Source organism: Nomia melanderi, chromosome 1 (assembly GCF_051020985.1).
Source record: "Nomia melanderi isolate GNS246 chromosome 1, iyNomMela1, whole genome shotgun sequence".
In the NCBI taxonomy this organism is placed as follows: domain Eukaryota; kingdom Metazoa; phylum Arthropoda; class Insecta; order Hymenoptera; family Halictidae; genus Nomia; species Nomia melanderi.
In genome coordinates this window covers 20769854-20794628 of record NC_134999.1, presented here as the reverse complement: position 1 = coordinate 20794628, position 24775 = coordinate 20769854, and the positions used below count along the sequence as shown (strand labels likewise).

General features: G+C 53.1%; 1 protein-coding gene across 9 annotated transcripts in view; it reads right to left on the bottom strand.

Annotated features, from left to right (window-relative positions):
- The window catches only part of LOC116426755 (RNA-binding protein Musashi homolog 2), a 188148-nt gene that overhangs the window by 139020 nt on the left and 24353 nt on the right, over positions 1–24775 (bottom strand). For 5 of the 9 annotated variants that reach the window (XR_012999535.1, XR_012999537.1, XM_076371461.1 and 2 more), the window contains exon 2: positions 12548–12613. The exons of 1 other annotated variant lie outside the window; for it this stretch is intronic. The gene's annotated coding sequence lies outside the window, so the exon portion shown is untranslated. Of the gene's footprint in view, positions 1–5449; positions 5950–12547; positions 12614–24775 lie in introns of those variants that run through there. 3 more of the 9 variants (XM_076371448.1, XM_076371427.1, XM_076371437.1) reach the window with 2 other exon arrangements.

The window sequence follows — 24775 nt, the reverse complement described above, 5'->3', positions numbered from 1 at the left end:
AGGACTCGAACGATCTCCGACGACTGCCCAATGAAACCTTAATGCTCCCGTTTCGTGAATCATCCCCGGGTCACGACTGAAACGTCTAAACTAGCGAAAGTCCCCGCCACTCCGGAACCGAGTCGGGACCGCTCAATGTCAAACCGGTTCCCTGACCTAGCCCCGAAGAGCGTCGGCGTGCGTCCTAGCTCGGCGATCGAGCTGGAGCGAAATGAACCCGCCGCGACGCTCGCTGAGAATTCACTCGAGCAGCGCCGTCGTTTATTTCCGGCGTCATCCCGAACACCCAGATGCCCCGCAATGATTCAATCAACCGCGAACGAGCTTACCGCGCCAATCCGACGGTTTTATTGTCCCGGCGCGAAGGTGGCGGAACATGAAACTTAATGGTCGCGTTGTTCTTGGCGGGATTCTCTTGCCAGGATTCTCCGGTTGATTAATGGCCGAGTGCTGCCATAAACGCTGACAGATTCGTTGCGCGTGCGAACACCGCTCGTTACATCGCGAACAGTATTCCCCGTGGAATCCCTCTGCGACGCTGCGCCCCTTTGCCTAACTCGCAGCCGCTGGTCACGAGGCCAGCGAGACTCGCGATCGAACGGTGCACCGGTTTCGGGAATCCCAGCTGCCCCCGCTTCTTTGACGCTGCAACTGGCGAGCGGTGAAATTGGCTTTTCGACATTTTTCCGTGGAAACTCCGAGGGTGTCTATTCGCGTTTCAATCGACGCTCGGTTCGCGTAGCGATGAATTTCTATAGCGATTGCTTAGAGGAGCGTCCATGTTTTCAAGAATCGTGAAGAAATAATTGAAAGATGACTCGTTTCGAGTTCCCATCGATCCACGGGATCCTAAGAGGCATTCAGCTCGTTCCGCAGCTGGATGTTCATCGAAATTTCCGCAGCTCGAATTTGTCAATCCGAAGCGACGCGATCGATCGCGCGGCCGAGCCCGCTGGGATCAAGACGTCCGCGAGATTTACGCGTTCAAGGGGAATCGGGGAAGTATCTCGTCTCGAACGGTAACGGGACAATTGTACTTTGCGTCCGAGTGATCGGTCTAATCCGCCTAGGCAAATAACGGCGGGAATTTACGAGGACGGTTGTCGGCGATCGGGGGAAAGGCTTTGGTCGATTTTTCGGGCGACGTGTTCACGGTTCGTCGACGTCGCGGATCGAACGACGGGCATCTCACAGCGCACCGAGAATAACACCATCGGATTCCGTGGTTTTCCTAAAGCGAGCATCGCTCGCCACGCTATGTTTAGTATTATAGAAACGGACATAGCGGGCCGAAACGGACCCGCGTCATCTGGCTAAACTTGGAACTTAGACTTTACGTCTGGCCAGCGTTGAACGTCCTCGCTCCGCGAGAAGAGACGCGTCTTTTCTCGGCCGGTTTATATAACCCTTGAACCGCCGTCGATATTTTTGGGGCGCCACTTTTCTCTCGTCGGCGCCGCGCGCGACCGGGAGCGAGCTTCTCCGCGTGTACCTGTTGCGACGTTTCATTCGCGTGGGAAACACGGTGCACGCGTGCAACGCCGTTTCCATTTGCGCCGCGAATGATCGATCTCGCGTGTTTACGCGTTCCTGCGAGAAACGAGATTCCGCGGACACCGTTTACGATTAAGGTGCCGACGACGAGCAATTGCCAACAAAATAACGTTCAAGGAATGCTTCGACTGTCCGCGAGACTATAAAATCCTCTTAGCACTTCGTTCCGAAGCGTTTTTGCGCTGCGCGCGATGCCATGCCAAATGTTGCCAACGAAAAGCCTTTGAATTATTCTTAACGCGTGAGTCGGTAGCAACCTTTTCGACGGGAAAACGTTTCGACTGAGAGCCAGAGCTTCTGTGAAACACGGAAGTCGTAGCAAACGATATACAACGATTCGACAGGAACGATTCTGTAACTTGCTCGCGAGGGGAATCAAAGGAAAAGTGGAAAGAAACGGAAGAGGTCAAAGACGACGCGTTGTCGAGAGAAATACCTTCGTTTCTCCGATAAGGATCCGTTGACTGCTCGATGATCGAAGAAGAAGAAGGTCTGGCGTTAATATACGCAGACTCGCGTTCAACGGACTACGCCCGAAAATTCCGCTCGCCGGTCTAAGGCGAAGTCCACGAAGGAAACGAGCTGCGCCGCGGCCAAAGTCGCCGAATGGTACGGATTTAGCCGACATCTGGTCCAGTCTGTTCTGCGGTCCGCCGGCCGAACCACCGATCGGACCCGATGCGCGCGAGGAACGCGTGAAACAACGACGATTACGCGGATTCGCTTGTAATCGGCGCACGCGAGCGCCGGAGAGCGTCGATGGGACGGAGCGGCGATCTCTCCGGAGAGCACGAAAGCGAATCGCGGCGACACGAAACGACCGGCGACCGCTGGAACGCTCCGCGGGGATCGCGGCGCGGAAAAAACCTGACCGAAAGTGTCTCGCTTCGTGGGAACCGATTATCCCCGCGATTTCTCGAACGGTCGAAAAACATTGGAGAGTCGTGGAACGAATCGATGGACCGCGAAAGTTGCCGGTGTTGTCACACGAAATAATGGACTTTCGGAATAGCTAGAGTCCTAAGAAACTGTAACAATCTTCCCGTTGGCTGCTCGTCGATCGCAGACTAGCCAGAAATGCAACGACTTCGACGTTGACCATTCGCTGCGAAGAAATTCAACGAACTTCATACTTTCTTTGCATTTTTCTGGGGCAGTCGATACGAGGCGGCGAATATAAGCTCGAAACTCTGTTGTTGCCTGCCAGTTACTCGGATATCCCGCGTCAAAACCGAAAGATTAACGATCCTCAGGTGGTTTAAATAATCTTTTTGTCAAAGCGCAACGCTGGCGGCGAGCCCTGCTGGCGCAGCATCCGTAGGCCGAGTTTCATAAAGTTCCGGGGAAGGGGGAGGGTGTGGACGATAAGATTGCGCGGAAGACAAGTCGCGGCGCGACATGCTGCGCAAAGCGCGGAATATTAACCCTTTACACTGGCGAGGTAACCTTCAATCGCTTGATTTAACACTGGACTTACGGAACCTGTCGATTTTGATCGATGCAATTGCGCGATTTCGCGGTATAATTCTCTGTTCTTGACACATTCATTCCCGAATGAACATGTAATTTTCTAGGAACGACGGAATAAAGTGTACAATAGACGTCCGTAAATCTAGTTTAAATATAGAGAGATTATCAAGTTTGATATTTAACACGAAGCCCTGTGAAACGTATCGACACGCGACATATTGGATCGAGTTTATCTCGCGGAAGGATTAAAATGGTCGCGACACGTTTCTTCTTGGAAGAGAAGGAAACCGCGCTGTTTCACGCAGCTACCGCATATTTCTCGGCGATCGCTGGTTTCACCTGTTCGAGCGGGGCGATTCGTTTCGATTCGAACGAGGGTATTCGAGTCAACCGAGCCCGATTAGCAAGTTAATCGAATTTGCACTATTAAGGGCTGCGCGGTCCAGTGTTTACGTAACGGGACAAGTACGGGAACGCTGGGAAAGGAAACCGTACGCGAGACCGGCAAATTACTTTAACGAGCCGAACAGCGTATTGATCTAACTCGAGAACGCCGGAATTGTGAAGAGGAGGAAACGAGCGGCGATGAATTCGGCGGTTCAAGGTCAAGGTTCCTGCCCTGGATGCTTGGAATTGGATCGTGGAGCAGCCACGCGGTTCAGGGAAAAATCGGGAACGTTTCCTCTCGTTGCAAACTTTCGGTGGTTGTTTCTCGACCGAACAACAAACGTTCCTTCGAAGATTTCCAGAGGAAGGAGCCACGATTTGCCGATAACTTCGCGATAATTCGATTACAACTCGACGACATTCGCCTCCGCGGTGTTCGACGACGTCGCTCGCGATCGATAGTTGGAAATTAACCGGCCGAACCGACGCCATCGTCGCCGGCAGCAACATTTCGCGTGATTCACGCATAAAATTCCGTCTATTGTTCGAAAATTCCGCGCTCCGCGTTCACCCTCGACCCGTCCGCGAGCTATACATCGGAGGGCGCAAAGCGGAGGCAACTGGAAACCGGGATAAACAACGACGACGGGGTAAACGATCCGCGAAAACAACGAGAAACGGGAGGATCAACGGGACGAATCCGCCAGGAGGAACGAACTCGAGATCGGGCGAACCATGGCGAACGATAATCGAGTTGCTCGCGGTCCGCCGGAACTTCCAGCGCGGATATCTCGTTTCCAAACAATCGGGAAGCAAAACCGTTCACCGCGGAGCCGCCGCAAACCGCGTTATCTCCGACAAAAGGATAGTTTAATGCTTTGACTGGCGTGTCACCTAAATTCGAGAGGCGCAACGCGTCGCGTGTACTTGCGTATCAGTTCTCTAGATAATCCATCGAGTGAGCGAAATTTAATGTCTCTTTTGAAACATTAAAACCGATGCGATGTCGTTCGATCCTCGGTCCTCTTTCGGTCGGGTCAAATCTCTTTGTTCCTTTATATAATCCCTGTATTCTATGAATCCGGATTCGATCTCTATCTCCGTTCATCGAAAACGACGAGAATCGATAGCTCGCCACGCGCGTTCCGTTTCGTCGGTTCTCACTGAGGTTCTCGGTTCCGCCGAGGAAATCGTTGCAACCGCTAGGGGCGGTGATTCGCCGGTGAACGCGCTAATCGAATTATCTTTCGCGGGCGGGCACACGCGGTATCAACGGGTTGGCCGGTCGCAAACCGCCACAGCCAGCCAACAGGCAGCCAACAGCCGTCATCTCGCGTCGCGCGGTCGGCTCTCTCCCCAGGGAAGGAGCAGCGGCTGCCGCCGAGCGCGAGCGCGCCGATCGATCGCGCGATTCGCGATTTCTGGCCCCGAGTGCCGGCCGATTCGCCGGGATTTGGGTCGCGGCGAGAGGCACGCGTGTGCCGGGCATCGATTCGCGGTTCCCGATCGCCGGAAACGGCGAGACGCACCGACGCGGCGCGACGCGACGCCCGGCGGAACATATCGCGCGCTACCACGACTACTCCGACTCCGGCTCTCTCCGTCCGAATTATTGATTCTGGCACACACGGGAGCCGTCCACCGATGCTCCTCGATCTCCTCTTCCGGGACAGGGGAGGAATCCGCGGGGATCCACGTAGAAACTCGGAAATTCGCTGATACGCGAGCACGCTTCGGTCGCCTCGCTCGGGTGTTGGCTGGTTCGCCTCTTCGAGTGCCAGTTCCGCTGGCACGCGTTCGTCGCAATCGCACCGAGACGTACCGTGGAGCGTAACAAACATACCGAAACGAAATCCAACGTTCCCCAGCTGAACGTTTCTCGCAAAGTCTAAATTCGCCGCCATAAATCGCGCCTAGATCGATAGACTGGCCGCGGAACGTAAAAATAGCAGTGCGAAAGGTTACCAGGAGCCCGCGCCGCGTTGAACACTCGAACAACGTTCAACCAGCGTCGCGACGGCACGAGTCTGCGACTTACCGGTGCATCGTCGGGGCGAACGTCTATTCGAAAGAGCGGCTGCGGTACTCGAGTTATCACCGAGATCCGGGGGAAAGCTCGACGAGTTATCAGCGCTGGCCGGCTCACCGGTGGCCTGCTCGGGCACGAATATTCACCTCATATCGTCGCGTTCAACAAGTCACTGGCCACGAGAGATCGATGTTCGTCCGGTCCGTGACGCGAACGAGTGCGGCCTGTTCTATCGGCGATCCACGAGACTACCTCGAACCGAAAGAGACTCGCGGTGAATCGAGCGCAACGAAGCTGGGAAGAGTCACGCGACTCGAACGGGCTGGCGAAGCTCGCACAGCAGACAGACACGCGCGACGACGTACGCTTCGCGACTGAGTTTGATATCCTCCTCGAGGGTAGCCCGCGGAGGAGAGCTCTACCCCCACTTGGCGGGCGAGGAGCGAGCGCGGCGGCCGCGAGGGCGAGGGGGAGGGCTCGATCTTCTCTCGGCGTGTCTATAAAGCGACTCTCCGACTCCGACTCCGACTCCGACACGGGAATCGAGCGCGAGTGCGCGAGTGCGCGAGTGCACGCGTGCGCCGATACCCCGTGTGTGCACGTCCACGCACGAGCTGCTCTCGGCCGCGGAGTGGCAACCGGTGGCAGCGCCGACGTCTATTTACGAGGACCGTCACGCGCGCCGATTGGACGCGCCGGACACCAGCCACTCGTGCACACGAGGGTGCATCCTCGAGGACGATGCACCGCCGATCGCCGTCGCTTACACCCGTTGCGCTTTTTCCGACGCGAGACCCGTGTCCCTTCGATTCGTTTCGTCTCGTTTCGTTTCGTTTATTGCTCCAGCCTCGTGCAGCAGTTTCGAATCGGCTCGGGGAAGCCCGTAGCTGCGCCGGTCGCGTTACAGATGTTCCCGGCAAGTTTCACGCGCTTCGAAGTTTGTTTCGCCGGGTTCTATCGGTTTCCCGGCGCGTTATTAACCGCGCTCGGGGTTCGTTGAACCCGGGGATGAAAAATGCGGAAACGTTCGAGTTGTTCGGCTGGTCGGGGCTGATCGCTGGCTTCCGGGGATATTGGACGACGTAAGGAACCGAGCAAATCGGGAAGAAGACGGAGTGTTCCCGTAGTCGAGCAGGTTTCGGCAGGTTTATCCTGTTCCGAACGGTTCGCGAGAGTATCGGCGGAGTATTGGTTGTTACGCGGATGCAGGGGTCGAATATGAAATGAAATGCGAAAGGAAATAAATCCGGAGAGGCAGGAATTTAACGAACCGCCCGCTCGGAGCTCGAGAGTCCTACAGTCAACTTCTATTTTGATTTTCCATCGATTAAGCTCTTCACCTTTATTCCCGGTAATTCCCCAAAATGATAAACGATTACGTCCATCGCGGTTGCCCCCGTTCGCTCCAAGGGTGAAATATTAATAACCCTACAACGGCCCTTCACATCGACCTGCGCGAAGTGGGTGATATTCAAATTTATCGAATTTAGTTCGGCGTCCACCACAGCGGGATTAAACTGTGAACGGGCAGAGTTGAATGCTGGTTTGTAGTGTTTGGCCAAGGTGTCATTGTCCCGATCCTGTATAAATTAAATATTACCTTCTTATCGTCAATCGTTAACCTTTCGAATGAACGACATCATTTGACACTTGTCTTTTCATTCCGAATAGAATTGGTATTAACAAGAACGAACCTCGATCTCCACGACGATACGTTCAGTTTACTTATCATTCCATTATAAAGCCAAACCAGTTACCAACGATGAGGCAGTTTTATCGAGCAGTTGCGAAAGAAATCGTGGGACAAGGGGTTAATCAGCGGCTGGCACGGCCGATAAACAAGCGGCGCGATGTGGAACTGCAAGGCACTCTAAGTTGGCGGGAACGGGGAAATTTAAGGTAACGCCTCGCGCCTGGCCCGGAAAATTTAAGGCGACCGCGTTGGCGTCTCTCGCTAACCGTCCCCGTGTCGGTGGATATTTATGGAAGGATGCGACGTCGCATAAATCGGACCATACCGCGGCACACGCGCCGCAGAGGGGCTTTGTCGCGCGAGGAACACGCGCCAGATGCGGTCCATCTCTCATTCGCCGCGGCGACGCGCGTTTCAATCGAACACAGCGATCGTAAATGAAAGCAACGCGGACATCGCCTGTATCGCGTACATCGGCCGCGAACAGATCGAGCGAACGCTCCGACGCGTCCGAGGAACAACGCTCCGGATCCTTATCTAACCCATTAACGCGCGAGTTGTCACGGTGCGCGAGCTATTCACGAAATTCGCGTCAAGTATTAACGCTGGAATTGCCAGCTGCATCGAAACGACCCATTTCTGATTCCTCTCTTCGCAATTATCGAGAACGTGGCAATGCTGTTCGAGGAAATTACCGAGTAACTTGATTTAGTGGCATGCAAATGAAGAAACCGAGTCGATTGAAATCCCAGATCTAAGCGAATGCCAACGTTTCTAGAAACAATGGAACGGACTGTACAACGAACGCACGTGAACCTAGCGTTAGGGTAGTTAATTTCGTACTATCTTTATCAATCCAGCGTGGCATGACGTTAACGGGTTAATAAGAAGGGAACGCAACGGAGCGAGATCGCGTTCCGATTCGTTCGCGTTCGAATAACGTTCCGCCGGCGGTATTGATTCGCCATAATTCCGGAACATCTCGTAGGAACAGCGGAGGGAAAACCTACAATGCGTTCCGCGAAGTCATTGTCGACTATAAAGGAGGCCGAGCGAAATCTGATGCGGTTGTGCATTCGCGTGGCTCGCTGAAAAACGCAGCCCGGCCCGTGAAACGGCCCGAAATAATGGCCGTTTCTTTTATACCGCGAAAATAAACGCCCCCGCCACCGCGGAATATTCCGTTTCCTTCGTTTCTTTTTATTCCTGGGAAGGAGCGGCCAATGTTCCGCGTGAAATTCGACTGGGAAAGGAAACCGGCGATCGTTTCGAAAGGAACGAGCTCTAATTAACCGTGCGAACGAACGGATCGCGCGTTTCGTTTCGCGCGGATGATAGCGAACGCTATCGCGGACCGATCCGCTTATCGACATCCGATGACGGATCGATAAGCCATTATACCCTAATAGAAATCCGGCACGAAATAAACGTCGCGATTAAACGGACGGCCGCGAACGGGCCGAGCGCGATACCGCGTCAACGGCTCGGGACGCCGCTCGATCGATTCCGCGTGGAAGTTTTCTTTCAATCGGTTTCGGATTTTCTACTCTGCACACTCGTCGCGTGTTTCCTTTTCGAGTGCTCGAACACTTCGTACAACTCTTTCTTCTCTAAACATTTCCCCAGGACGAGGGTTACGTGGAAACTTAGCGAAGATTAAATCGCGAATCCTACGTGTTTCCAGCGAATGAAGAGAACAGGAGACTTTGGAAAAATTTCGACGCATCGTTACCTTCGTTTTAACTTGTCGAAGTTCTTAAGGGTAGAAACAAGCTTCTATCGACGCCCTGTTTCCTAGCGCCGCTTCAGAAAATTTCAATCCTACTCGAACGTTCCGCTCGAGATCAGCCGATCGCGAGTACCGAATCGCCGAGCGAAAAACGCAGCTTTCTCCGGGCGAGCCAGGATTATTAGGGCACCGCGGACTGGCTTCGGTCGTAGGTGTTTATCGCGGCCGGAAATCGGATTAATAAATCATCGTGCAGCGGCGAGATACGCGCATTATTTAATCGATAACGCGGCGAACGGTCGCCGGTCCGCGTTTCCGTCGTGAATCACTGGAATTCTTCGAGCGGAACTCGTTCGTCGCGATCGAATTCGCTAGATTTTTCGACCGGCAGATCTAATCTGGAGGCACGTGCGCGATTTATCCTCGGCACCGGGGCTCTAATTTCGAATTCCGGCGCCGCCGTTTCTTCGCGAGACGGGAAATAATGAATAATTTGAACGCTGGAGCAACGATCGCACCACGGTCGATCGGCTAATCGAGTCGGCGTGGTTCTTTCATTCAAACACCGTTGAAAATTTCATTAGGGAGCCATTTACCGGATCAAAATTTCACTTTTCGCCTCGTATCGTTCTAACCCCGTCTACTACACAGTATAAACCTCTGAACTTAGTCTGCAGAGTGTTCCCGTAAGATTTTCCAACGAAAACAGAATATTCCCGGTGTTCCTCGGCGATTTCTGCTAAACGCGGCCGTCCCGAATCGTTTCAGGGACGACCACCTAGGCGACGAGCCCGTTCCTCGTCGCATTGTCAACACGTGGACGCTAATAATAGCGCGAACCGCCGGTTGGCAGCGGCCCGTCACGATCTCGCGCTATAAAGCCGTGCGAGCGGCTTTTAATAAAGGAAGAAAACGATGCGGAGGAATTCGCGTGTTTTATCGCGGCACCTTTGCTATCGCGTAACGCGAGGTCCGACTACGTTTCCGGAACGTTTTCGCCGTTCCGTGCCTCCGTGACGGCTCGTAAACTTTGAGAACAGCGAATCGCGACGGATGCGGCGAACCTTTCCCGCGGAGTTCCCGAGCTGTTCCCGTGGAATTTCTATTCGTAACTCGCGGCGAGCGGGCCACGAAAAACTAGAAACGTTGCGGTCGGAAACGAAAGCGAGAAACCCCTCTCGCCGATCCCGTCTCGATCGGGTAATCGCGGCGATATCGAAAACATAAACACCGTTTCCCTGGTTTCTTGTACGACTTCGACGATTATAGGATATCTTCTTACGTGAACCGTCGACGGCGAGAAGCGGCGACACGGTGGGAAGCCGGTGGAAGGGAGGAAAGATCAATTGCGAATCGATCGAGCGAGGTTCCGCTCGTCATCGTAGTCCCGACGGTAGAAATCGTTACCACGAACGGCACGAAATGTCGGCAGAAACGAGCAAGAAACTCGATGAGCTTTCGAGCAGGCTGCGTCCGCGCAAAAACGGCCGGCAGAGGCGGCAAAAAGGAGAAAAACCGAGAAAAAGCGGGCCAGCTCGCTAATGGCCAGACAACGGCCGCCGCTCCGCGCCGCGCGCTCCGAGACGCGATCCAGTCGAGGAGGATTCCGAGCAGAGAGCTTCGCTTCGAGCTTGCTCGACTTCGTTGCTGATCGAGTCGTCCCCGCCCAGGAATCGCGAAACGATGCGAAAGAGAACGGTACAAGCGAAAGCGGCCGGAGAGACCGAAACGAAGATTAACAGGTGTACGCGTCGTTGTTCTCTTTCGCGTTGGTGTCCGATATTATCTTTTTAATCTGCATAGCAAGCGCGGAATTCTCCACGTCCTAGTTAACTGCCAAGGATCACGAAGCTTCGAGGATAGTCGAGAAAGACGTCGCAAGGCAAGCTGTTGGAAACGAAATTTCACGAGATTCTTCGAAGTCGACCGTCCGAGTCGGATGGAAATCGATTCGACTCTCCGTCGGAAGGTCTCTTAACGTCGGATTCGATTCAGCAATTTGCCCAGCGCGATATTCGCCTTCCGGTCGCGTCGGGTGGCCATCGCGGTCGCGGTAGATTTACGATTTCCCGGGCGACCGCGATCAAGTTTTTATCGGCGGCGCGTTTTCGCGGTGGCGAACGCGCGTTGGATACGCCGCTTATCGCGCTTCCACCCAATAACGCCCGGCTGGATCGCGACAAAACGTTCCGGGGGCCTGGCCCCTCCGTCTGCGCGCGTACTAAAAGCTTTATCTGCTCGGCCGATGACTAAACGCGCTTATAAACCGAAAAACCGCGTAACGGGACGGTCACACTCCGTTGTCGCGCTCGATCTCGCCGCTTTTGTCGATGCTCCCGTTGCAGAGGGAGTTGGTGCTTTTATTTAAATCGAGACCCGAGTAATTAATCCCGCGAGCTGCCGGCGATGGCTCTGAATCGAATTCAGAGAATGTTATTCCGTTTCCAGAAGTCGCAGCGAAGTCACGGAGAACGCGGACGTTCGGTTGTATTTAAAACACAAAAGTGTGAATTGAAGGGGTAGGCAAAGAAAAAGAAAGCGAACGATAAGAACGGAATGAATAGGTTTAATCGCCGGCACGAGAACTACCTCGAGATAGGAAACTAAACGCGGACTCGCAACGACCGCCGCAATTCCCTTTTACGGCGGCGAGTGAAATATTAAGGATAACGCGGCAGGTAATGGCGAAAGAAATCGCGAAGCCGGCTGGGTTAACTCGATCCTCGGCAGCGGCGCAGCCCGTTTAATCGCCGCACCCCCCGATCCGTCGCGGGGCGAGCGCGCAGCACGCGCGGCACGATATCTCGACGAGAGCTTCCCGTCTGGCTCGCCCGTCCCGAAACTTTTCGTTCAGCGACTACGTATCCACCGGAAACGGCGTATCGATCGTCGCGTTCCGTTCATCCCGCTCGATTTCGCTTCAATTTTCACTCGCGCGGTTCCGTTCGCGAGAGAGGATTCCCGTTGCGGACGCGGCTCCCGATGTTTCGCGTTGTACGGTGAAATCTCGATTATTAGAACCTCGGTTATCGGAACTTTCGGTTATCCGATCTCTCAATTGTCCGCACTGCCGATCGTCGGATTATCCCGACCAGTTCGTTCGCGTTACCGTTCGATCATCCGATGCATTCAATGATCCGAAGCAGTTCGGTCCCCGGACTGGTTCGGAAAATCGAGGTTCCGCTGGATCCGGAAGACGTGTAGTCTCACCGCAACGCCTCGCAACAGGTGCACTCGATTCGCGACCCTTTACGACCCGCTGCGGCCGTTACCATCGGCGATGCCGGTGTTGCGGCCGCGACAAGTGTACGCGCGGTGGAAGCTGCAAAAGGACCGAAAACTGCGGCGGACGGAAGAAGGTTCTCTCGTGAAAAGCACGCGAGCGTTGCTCGACGGGCGCCTCCGCACCAGCCTGTCCTCGCTGTTCTTTCCCCGGACGTTTTATTTTTGTTCTTACACGGCGCTCGCTCCAAGCGGACTGGAAAATTACTCCGCTTCCTCGGTTCATTTACGACCGCGCGGCGACTCGTTCCGTTTCGCTTTTCATTTAATTCCCGACCTATCCTCGCTGGCACGGCTTCGCCCGCCCGCGTCACGTCGTTCCGCGAGCTTCCTCTCGAAACAACGCGATTTCACGCGTCTCCGCGGTGATTCGTCACGGAAAAACGTCCCGGGGAACACTCACCGGCGCAGTTTACATCGACGGCGAAGGAACCAGCCAAGGTAATCGAGTGGAACGCTCTCGGCTTATCTGGAACAAAAAGTTCAGCGGGATCGTGAGCGCCGGGAACGCAGGCCGCCTCGCGAGCTTCTCGAATCGGCTGTTTCGATTCGATCCGCCCCCGAATTTTCAGATTCTCCATTGAAACGAGATACCGTGTAACGCGGTTTGCTGATTTTCGTAAATTTCAGTGGAACGAACAGCATTCCTTTCAGTTATTCAAGGATTTAATCGTTTATTTGTTTCTTCTAGGTGAAAAAGCGCTCCTTCCTTTAGTTCCCGAATACGTTGTACAATCATTTCATAAGCGAAAATATTAATTTTCTCAATAACTCTTCTCTGCATTCAACTGCATTACCCAGGGACTAAATTAAAGATGCGGGGTATCGTTTTGCACTGGCAATAATTCAATAAATATTCGTTCATAATAAGAAGGAAATTAATAAAGAACTCGTGCAGAACGTAAAGCTCAATAACGATCGTTCCACGGATATTGCGTGCCAGAAGGAAAGTTTGCAGCCGTTGTAATCGAAAGAATCTGCGAGCGGCGAATCGAAGGATGCTCGCAAAGGGCAAAGGGTGCGTGGGCGATTGAACGGAGGGGGCGGACGCGCCGGCGGACGAGGGTAGTTTGGAATACCGCATAGATCACGCATATTCTTACACTCGCGGGCGCGCGCGCGTGCCAGCAATTCCGTGATTCGCCGGTCGCCGCGACGGGGCCTCGCATTGTTGTCCGCTAATTTACGGGCCAATTAATTAGCGGCGCGAACCACGGATATTCCTGGCACCCAGAAACCAACGGATATCGCCCTCCGACCGTGGACCGTTCGTTCTCCGACCCCTCCGTCTATTTTCCCTACGTGTTCGTCGGCGACTTTAGACCCCGAACGCGCGATCGGGAAAGAAACGAGACTCTCAAAGCGATCTCCGCTTTTCTTCGGCGCCCGATCCGCGCGTAGGACTCATTCTCGTCCGCGATAGCGTTCCGGCGTTCCATTATCCGGGCGCAAAGGAAATCCAGTCGCGAAACACGGAGTAACAACGCGAGAAAGGATGAAAACGTCGGCGGACAAAGCGACGCGAGCCTTCCACGCGAATTCCCTCGGCCAATTGTCGAATCTCAAGGCTGGAGACGCGAGGCCATTTAATCTACCCCTTTGCAAACTTGCGCCCCGACTGCAAAGGACGAGAGGAGCCTTTTAGCGCGCGGGCAAAACAGCCGACAAAAGGCCGGCAGTATTTTCGCGGAGGGCAAGAACGCCGGATCTTCTTGGGCGAAAAAAGCGCAGCGACGCCGGCGAGAGGAACGGGGCGGGGAGGGCGAAACGTTCGCGGACGTTATGGATGACAGTGTCAGCGGCAGAGGGTCGGCGCGGCGCGGCGCGGCGGACAGGACAACGCGGTGTCACCGTCCGACGGGGGTGCGGAGTGCACGAGACAACGAATAATTCATCCCTTTCCGGCGTCCCCCGGCAGAGACGCACATGTCGTCGGTGCACGCCGCGAATATCCACGTTGCACGCACACGGGCACACATGCACGGGGGATGCAACATAATCTTTCAGCCGCGTGGTCACTCGTTCACGCGCCGTGCACACGTACCCTGCTCGAGGCCCGCCTCGACGCGTCACCTGTTCGTCGCAGGTGCTCCCCGGCCGCGGCGAGTTTCGCGGATCAGCCGGCCGATCGTCTCCCTCCTCGATCTTTCTACGGTATCGCGTTTCAATGAAACAATAAACTATAAATTCCGAGCGCGTTCGTCGTCGTTCGCCGCGCTGGCAACCTAAATGCGCTGTAACAGGAATAGAATAATGTCGGCCATTAATAATACGACACGGACAGCGCGATATTAATCTCGTCGGATCCCGCTTGAGCGATGAGTAATTACAACTGAAATCATTTCGGAAACGCGATGTACGCGATTCGATCGCAATAAAGTCACGCCGCAAAGAGATCGCCGGACGGGAATGCTGCGCCGGGCCGCTTCTTAGGTAAATGGATGACCGCCGGCCGGCGGACAGATTAATTCCCGACAGCCCCGTGACGCGTCCCGTTGTCGCGTAAAACTGCGGGAGCAAACAGCCGGAAGATAACGATAACCGTCCGGCCGCGCCGATAACGACGCACGGGGCCGCCATGATTATTAATCACGCGCAGGTTGCGCGTGCGAGTGTCAGCAGTGCGTGGGGCGGAGGAGCGCCCTGACTAATCGTTTCGCCATTACGGATTAATATACCCGGCCTAGGCGGCGGGCTAGCTCGTCGTTTTGCTCGCGCGTTTCTACAGTTTACACGGCCCGTCGGGCTTGCGCGTTGTTTTGCGCGACCTGTCCGAGCCCGAGATCCCGACCGGAAACAGTTTTGTTACGCGTCTTCGGCTCCACTATGTATCCGGGGAGAGAGCGAAATTACGCCGCGATGGCCTGCCAAGATATTCCCGAAGATATCTTTCGCCTCCCACTATTTCAGGAAACCGGCCGGAAACGGGCTCGAGGCCCGAGCGCCGCCAGTTTCGTGAGGTACGCGCGCAAACACCGCCGAGGTTTCTAACAATTTATTATACGCCTCCAGCGGGGACGGTAACGAGACAGCACAGGGGCGGGAGGAGTTTATCGCTGGCTGTTTATAGCTTTGATTGCTTACTCGCGAGTGTATCGATGAACGGCGTGCATCGAAAACGGAGACGGATGGAAACTGATTAGAAACGCGAAGAAGAAACCGTTCGGTGATTAGCGTTAACATTGCAGTGCGCGTAAATGACAAGGTGAAGTATATAGAATATCGATATATTTTGAGTTACGACTAACAAGTAAGGAAAGAACCTCGACTTCTCAAGCGTTCGCGCGCAACTACTCTCCTAAAAGAAAATCAGAGAGAACAATCGCCTCCCGCTCGTCGCTCGTGCTACTTTATGCGCGAGAGGGAACCAATCCACCGCAAAATGGTCGAGTTCAACGAATTTCGCTCTCGTTGTCTCGTCTGTAATCCTCGCAGACCGACGCGTCGCTCGAGGAGGAACGCGCATGTAAATCCCAGAAATATTGGAGGAACACGCGTCCGATCGTGGCACACGAACACTCGGATGCCGTGTACACGCTTGACAACGGTTGACCGGTGTGTGCCGGCCGAAAGAATCCAATTGGGAGTAAGTGGCCCCTCCATTACGCGGTCTGGGGGCCCGGGAACCGTACTAGCTCATCTCGGCCGGCTGCCGGGGCTGTTTTCCGGTAATGCGAAAACAGAAACGGAGCAGATATCCTTCCGGGACGGATATTTTGCGGCCGTGGAGCGAAATCCTCCAGTAAACCAACGGAATCCCGGCAGCTGCCGGCTTTATCCCGTCGCGGTGCAGCGCTAATGCAGCAATAAACATGCATCTATCCGAGCCGCGAGGCCTCGGCGAGCAACACGCGCGCCGCGCCTAAGGAAACACGCCCGGGGAGAGGAGGAAAAAAGGAAGGGGGAAGTCGCCGGGCGGCCGTAGTTTCCAAGTTGAAAAGAGGCGAATGGATTTTCCGGTATTTATGGATCGTTAAGTTGCCGCGGCGCTGGAACACGGGGAGACATTTTAGCGGCGGCCTGCCGAGCGAGCGGGAATTTTTCCGAACAAGAGCCGCGTATTAATTCGTCGCCGACTCGCCGGATATCTTTTATTTAGCGCGGACGAACAACGCGCTAACGACCGCGGGAGTATAGTTTACCGCGGGCCGGCGCGATCGTGAAAAGAGTTTACGGCCGGAGGAAACGGTTGTCGGCTGATCTTCGAGGTGCAGCCGCCGCGGCGGTTTACTGCGGCGACAGTTTCGAGAGGTAGCGTTTTAGCGTCGCAACGGCCGTTGTTTCGGGGGAATCATTGTAATTGCCAGCGCGGCGAACGCTTCGACTCGGCTCGCACCGATCGGATACCGAGAATTCGCGCGGACAGATGAATTTCCCGCGTTTCCCTCGTTTCATTATGAATTACGGGCTATAACGTCGTATACGACTCGCACGCTGAACGGAGTGTAATAAATACGAATGTTGTTCGAATCTTTTCTGTTGGAATCGAATAGCTCTTCTGCTGTTAGCGGTTAGCTTTAATACTTTGCTGCGTCACGCTATTTTTCGTAACATTCAATTTCCTGGTGACGTTTCGAACGAATCGAATTTTGTTGGATGTATGGGATGTAAGAAAGATAGAACAAATATTCTGAGGAATCGTAATTTTTCAGTTTCTCCTTAATAAAGAGAACTTCTTCGAGTGCATAGGGGTTTTGATGAGTGTTTTCTTGGCAGTCAAAGTGTCAAAGCGAACGCAGTTCCTTATTACCCGCGCAGCGATGGAAAAATGGAAGTCTCACGTGTAAATAGAATAGCGCGACTCAGTGTCCGAGCTGAAACGAAAGAAGCGCTTTGCGAGCAGACTTTCGGGAGGCCCGTAGCAGTCGAGAGGTGGACGGTGAAGCGGCCTGAACGAGTGCAATTATGGCGGAAACGATAAGGCAAGGGGTTAAAGGAGAAAAACGGGCTCGCCGTGCGGTTGTCAAAACGATAAAGCATGCGATAAACTCGGTCGGGTGGAGAGAACGGACGGCGTATTTCAGGGGATCGCGAGGCGAGGATCACCTGGCCGAGAACGATGGCTCGAACTGTCGAATCGAGGCGCGCTAAGTAAAAAATAGTAATCGAGGAATCGCCGCACAGTGCGGTCAAACGGCCGCTTTCTGGACAAAACTCGGTAACTTGGAAAGTGTGAGTGATACAAACAAATGTTTCAGACAAAACTTGTAAGGTATAGAGCTAAACGCATGGTGGTTATGTTTTTCTTACGTTACGGGGATATTATGAAGTTTCTTCGACGACAATGGATACTTTGCGTTTCGATTTCAACGCCATGTAAATAGAGAAACGGAGTTTACCTGCGGAAAATGATTATTTTTCAAGTGAAAATCATTCTGTGTAGCAGAGACTGCTTAGCAACGCATTGGTAACCTTCAATTTCCGTTATGCGAATAATCGAACATGGGGTTTCGTTTACAGTCGCACCGTGCGTCGACGGGCGTGGCGCGCGCGCAACCGCCACCATCTCCCGGCAGGCTTCCGTCGCACGCGTGACGCGATCTTTCGCGAACAATGCTTACTCGTGCATTTAGGTCACCGAATAATGGCTCGCGTAACCCGCGAACCGAGTCTCGGTCGTTAGAGACCGGTCTATTTCTATATTAATAAAGAAAATAAGTTTGCCCGACGGTATTATTTCTGTTTCGCCCGGCGGCACGCGCGCGATACAGGAAGGAAGTTAATTACACCTCGGTCCCGTTTCGACTTTTCGAATTCTAGGAAGCAGTGCGCCGCCTCGCCGTCGGTGAAAGTAGGCTGTGCTGCGCGCGTAAAAAGTCCGTTTCGAGAGTTTTTTTTACGGCCGACGGCGCTGCAATTGTAAATTTCTGCGCGACACCGGGGAACATTTCCGCGGAAAAGCCGCGCGCCTCCGTCGCGAAACGCGAATTCCAGTCCGTTCTCTTATTAAAAATCTTCAGGGCGGCGGAATATTTACAAAATGAAACAAAAGGGAAACGAACGAATGAGTCCTGTTGCGTTGGGAATCAATGGGAACCTCGACGGACGCGCCCTTTCGGTTTCCACGCGAAAATTCGGGAAAGCTAATAAGACCGCTCGGCGGTTACAGCGTCGAAAACCGTTCGTTCCGGCAAGCCGATCGAGACTGTCGCGAGGCGATCGAGACAGTCGCGTCGGATAAAAGCGAAACAATCTGCGATCGAATGGATAATACGTTTCCCGATACCGAGATCTCCGCAGTGTTCGTCCGGCCTCAAAGTATCGCTCCCAGGCGGGCAGGAGTTTTCGACGTTCCCCGAACAAAAGGGAGCGAAGCGAGGAGGAGCGGTTGATTACGACGAGCGATTAAAATTTTCATTATCGAGGAAATTCTGCAACGTCAGAAATAAGTAATAACCGCGGCTGGGAGAGAACGGTCGATCCGCCGCGGCGCGCCGCGCCGCGCGATCCCTTTCGCGGCCGGCTCTTCGTTCCTTTTTCCGGCTTTTTTTTTATTTCCCACGCGTGTTTTTCGTTTTTCCCCATCGGACATCGATCCGGATCGGCGGCTATTATCGAAAAAACTGAAGCGTCGCGTATGATTTCGCGACGGGACAACGAAACCGTGGATAATTTGCTCTCGAAGCCTCGAGCGAGCCCGGAATTACAACCGCTGGTGCCTTTCCCCGTCGGTTTTTCATTTCTCCTTTTTTTCCACCCCCCGTCTTTTTTGCTCGGCCGTTTTTTTTTTTTAATCGCGTCACCGACTAAAATTCAAAGAGAGAAACAACGGCCGAGGAACGGCGCGCGAGGAGGGGCAGGAAACGGTGTTTTGTTTGCAACGCTGGGAAAAAGTTGCAACCGACTCTGCCAGTTTCCGCGAGGAACAAAAAACGCTGCATCTCATTGATGGCGATGGACAGAGCTGGAAACTCATTCGTCGTCTGGTTTCTTTTCTCCGCTTCGAAAGATGTCGCGGGCAAAGCATCGCGGGCATTCTCGTCGAGGCGCGGCGCGGCGCGAGGGACGAGAGACAGGGACGGGAAACAGGGACAGCGACAGGACGCTCCGCGCCGCGGCGTTCCTTCTCCTTCCGCTTTGCCCGCGAATTATATGCGGACCACGCGGTTATTTTAAAAGATTGTCTTCTCCAGACGTCTTTAATCTCGCGATGCGTTCCGCCCTCCCGCGAGCCGGGATATTTTCCCCTCGCGGAAGGGAAAAATACTCTAGCTCCGGCTCCAAATTAAATGTTCCTTGCGACTGCGATCGTCCGGCTTGCTGTGGGAAAACAGACGGCAAAGTAGACTCGCCTAGACGACCGACCCGAGCGTTTCGCGATCGAACCTGGCGAAACGACCTCGCGCACTCGCGTGTAACCTATATTACGTGGAAACGAGACTGTTCGGAGTTTCGGAATGAACTTCGCGTCGATGCAGTTGCCAAATTTCCCAGCGGAACTATGGAACTTCAACGATTTCGAAGATTACGAGTGATTATCCTAGCGAAGATTCCTCGCTCGATTTAGGAAGAATCGATGTAATTTATTAGAAAGTCACGCGTTTCGTAAATCTACAGTGTTAACACCTTGCACTGTGACTCCTTTCTCGACTCTGTTCCATACTAGTTCGTGATTAACGATTTATCGGAAAGAGAAAAATTCTAGGAATTTTCTATATCTCTGTTCGCTTTTAAGTATAATCATTACAAAAGAATAACGTTTACTTTGACTTCCAACGAGTCGTGCGATTGTTTGTCAAATCATATTGAAAACCTCCACGAGTTGAACACATTGTTACAAGATAAGAGGTGAAGCGGAAGATTTTCCCGCGAATTATTAAATCATACGACAATTAAATGATCCGACGTTAGTTGAAATTGCCGAGTAACTCGCCCAGGAACGGCCACTTAATTCTCCCGCAGGACTTCGACAGCGCTGAATGTCCGGCGAACGGTCGGCCGGGTTCAATTATCGCGGGACGACAGAAGCGGATTATCACGCTCGATTTCGCCGTTTCTGTATCAAGCGACAAGTCGCGGCGGGCGGCGTTGCGCCCGACAGCCGTGTAATTCGACCGAGCTCGGGGAGAGTCATCGCCGCGGAAAAAATGTCGTGTCTCCCGCCACGCGGAAAAACGAAGAAACGCGGGAGCAAGGTATCGCTTGGCCGAACGCAACCGAAATAACTCTCCGACCGTTTTCGCTTGCGCCGTTTCCCTCTCGGTTTCTTCCCCGATATTCCGAATCGCGAGCGAACGTGCCTGTCGCGACGAATAACCCCTTGCCATGCGATTTTCATAACGACCCTGCTCGTCAAATCTATCTTCCATCGTAAAATATACTTTCGACTTCTCCACTTTCTCCTTTCTTCCTCCTTTATTTCCTTCGTAATTGAATTACGAGTGTATCTAGCCAAAAGAACTTTCGCGTATAAGGGGTTGAAACGTTTTCCGTATCGTACAAGAATGTTCTCCACGTGAAACGCTGACAACAGTCTACTTCGACGCGTGTTGCGTACCCAAAAATGACAGTAAGACACTCACCGTCAGTTGAGCGTCAGTTAACAACATCGGCTCGCGTAATCAACAACCACCCAGTCTCAACGACAAACGTAGAAACAAGCATCCAAAATCAACCTCTGTGTTGATGAAATTGTTGGAATCACTGTGTTACTTCAACATTGTACTTTTAAGTGTGAAATTATATTTTTTTGGTGAAACTAAACAAACCAGTTCAACAACCTTATTACCCTATCGCTGTAAGAAGTCGAAAACCGAAGTAACGACTAATCTCGTCGCGGACGCGCTCGCGAACACGCGTGCAACGAATAATACTGATTTCCCAGGAATCGAGTTACACATTTCCATCGACTGGTTGCACGGCGAAGGGATAACGACTGGGTGTGCGCGAAAGCGAGCCAGTCGAACAAGAACACGACAACCACGTCGTCGTCGTCGTCGTTGGGAAACATTTATTTCGGCCCGTGTCTGAAATTAATCTAGCGAAAAGGTCCGGCTCCGTCCGCTTCCGAAAGTTAATATAAGTCGTGAAGTACGGTCCATTTCGTAGGAGAGAGCACCTGCGGCTCCGCGAAATCGCGGGTAAGCCTCCACCGCCGCCGGAAAAAGAGGACTCGAACGTATTTCCGATGGAGCGAGGCACGCCGCGTGCGCTCGTCCGTTCGTTAACATTCTGAAAATAAGTTTCGACCCGTTTCCAGAACGGCGGCACCGGCGAACCTAGCGGCGGAGCGCGACAGGTGGATGCGTCGTATACATTTCGAACGCTTCCGGTTCGACACAGTTTTCGCGGCGCCGGAAGCGTTTTCCCCAATCCGCGCGTGTCTCCCCCGAACTCGGGAACGTCGAGAGCGCTAGCGAGCTTTCGAGCTACGGTTACACTGGTGTTTCGATGAATGAACGATCCGGCGAATAAACAACTGGAGATCGTTGCGTACACGCTTTCAGGAATTTCTGTGCGCGACAATACCTCGCGGAATGTTTGCCAATTAATGCTTATGAGATTCGATACGTGTCGAACTGACGCGTTCTGTGAACCTGGTGTTGAGGACGTTGTAAATACTTCAGGATTCGATGTAAGTGGTGAGCATTAAATACCAGTTATTAAGTTAATATTAGGCATTAATATTAGTGACTTTGATATGGTAATAGTTTATTGAAATCTGTTTCCAAATTCGCCGAAGTCCCAGATAATTTTAACCTAGAAGTTATTAACAATATTAATGTTAGGGTTCTTAAATCAAACTTTCAACGTAGAGAACGTAATATTCTGTTTGATTCGAACCCAAGGACGTAAAAATGTCACTAATACCAATTTCACTGGTTAAACCAGCGAAACGATCGAAATCGGACTTGGATTCACTGCAAACTTGAATTCTTCGCGTCACCCAATGCGAAGGTAACACAGAATCGAAGTAAATCATCTAGGAACACATCGTTGACCGTTAACCGAGATATTCGCGTACTGCAACTAGTTCGTATCGAGTGGGTCGAGCCGCGGATCGGTTCGAATACGCATCCCCTGCAATCGCAGCTCCATTCTCGATTCCCAAGGGAAGATTCTATGCGCTTTTCTGTTTCAGCTTCTATTTCTGCGAACAGGATGCAACGAGGAGCCGAAGAATCGGACGAGCGGCGCTGGACGTTCCCGTCGGCAAACGGCGAGCCATTATTCCCGTTCGGAATACCCGTTGACCCGTATCCCTATTCGCCAAGTCAACGGCAGACCGGCGCTCCTTTCGATGCCGGACTCTTGGCAGCGGTTTTCTTCTCGCTGGCCACCGCGGCCCGCTCGATAGCGCCGAAAAAAGCGAGAGGAGGGCGCGAGACAGTGCGCGGGACGGCCGGTCGCATGGCTGATTAACTCGATACGAAGACCGAGCCGTATCGGACCGCATCCGGCCACGTGAAAATCCTGCAGCAGAGACGAAGAACGGTCCGCCGCCACTTCACGTGTCGCTGACTCTTCGGCGAACGCTTATCGGTGGACCAGTTGGCCACGGGCCGGGAAAATTCGAAAATGAAAGGTTACGCGTCCCGTTCTCCGGCGAACCTTTCGGTCAACCCTTGTCCGACGGTGTCTGGGTTGGTTCCGACCCAATTTTTCAACCCTATCGAGCGCCACCGGCATCGATTCCACTCGAATACGGGACTGTTTTCGTTCGGCGTTGTAGAAATGCTTCGAGTAACATGATTTTTTCAGTCATCAATATGTATTTCCCCGCGATTGAATTTCAAATGCGAGTCAATTCGATTAGCGGGCCCGCGGTTTGAGAATACACCTAGAAAAATCGATGGGAAATAACCGGCGAAGCATTTTTGTTTTAGGCGAAAAACGACTATAACGCTGCGATACTTGGCAACAGGGGGATTCGATCGATGAAATTCTTTTAGCAACTGCAGCGTGAAACTGCACGGCATAGAGAGAGAGAGAAAGAGAGAGAGAGAGAGAGGATTGGCGATGGTGGACGAGGCGGGACGGGGCTGGGCGAGCGCGGCTCGCGTCGATTCTGAATAATTCAGGTCTTTTTTTAATACGGCTCGTTACCGCGAGCACGACCGATGTAATCGAATTAAAAAAGAATGCCGCCGATTATTCACCGGCGGCGGGGGAAAAAGAAATATGGAGGAGTCTTTTTAACCCGGTATCGATTTTCCCCGCGGCGTTTAATTAAGGACGCGGCGCGAGCGGTAATCCGATCGGCGCGTCGTTTTTTCGCCCGGCGAACGATTCCAGCGACGAATACGTCGCGTTGTTAGAATCGCGGCCTCCCTTTCGGAATAGCTCGCTAAATACGCGAGCTTTTGATCGGGCGGACTCGTTCCATAAACGGAACGTAGCCGGCCGGAACGCTGGACCGACGCGCACCGGCGTTTCGAAGTAGTCGATACGGGAACTAGGTCCGACGCCATCAATATCGTTATCATGTGGGACGATCGGCGGCGCGTCACACGCGAAATCACAGCCAATCTGTCGACCGTAATGTCGATCAGCGGAATGTCTGTGCGGAATCGCGCGGCGAGTCCTGTCGCGTTTGCAATCTCCCGCTTACGCGTCTGCCTATCTCGTACTATATAATTCGATTAAGATATTCCTAGACTACGATGTTGGAGCATTTCAATTAGCTAGTTACTTTTTACGATTATTCTCATCGCGAAGAAATGGCCGGAGTTTGCGTTACGACGATTATACTTGTCGTCGCTTGCATTCCGCGAGACAGTTTAGATACACTCTTATCAAAGAGACCGCGACAGCTAACTGTTTAATAGTTCTCGTCGCTCCCATTGTTCTTTCCTCCACTAAGCACGTACCTCGGCCGGCATCACCGAATCCAGACCCACCCTGTTCGCATTACTCGATTCGTTCCATCAAATTCATCTCTACCGGTCGATCAAATAATTATTATAACATTATACGCGAGCACGCGTGCTCGGTCGGCCATTAAACCCAATTCATAATGCAACTGGACGAATTACCGACTCGATACGATTGATCCAGGGATAATGGATTCGCCGGCGACTCGAGCGAAGCAAAAACGCGGAGCTCTTCTCGTCGGTCCGCGCTTTAACCGCTTATCCGAAAATCGCGCGAGATACCGATCTGCGACTCGATAATTCTAACTCATAATACGACCGCTGAAATACGGACAGTAACGAAATCGACGTGACTTCGATACAATTCACGAGCTTCGAAAAATCCCGGTCGATCAGCGTCGCCGCTGGAAAGCCGATTTTTCCGAGAGAGGTGGCTGAAGTGTTAAGTGGTTCGGCTCGTTTTCCGGCGGGAATATACGACGGAAGTCGGCGCTCTCCAAGCTGAAACGACGAGGGTAAGTGACGAGGATCGAGCACGCGGGCGCGTTAATTCCGGAGAAATTACGCGAGAGCGGCTCGAAGCCGTTACTCGCGAGCTATCGCGGCTCACACCCGCCGCCCGCCGACTACACTCCGCTTCCCCATTGATATTAACACGCGCGGGTATCTACTTGCAGTTATCTCTGCCAGTGAATGTCATCCGACGGGAAGGTAATCCATAATCAGGCGATGCCTATATCCACTTGGCTACCTAATACCTAATAGATCCGCGGCAAGTAGATAGCCCGTGAATTACCGGGCAGAATGAGTATGCGGAG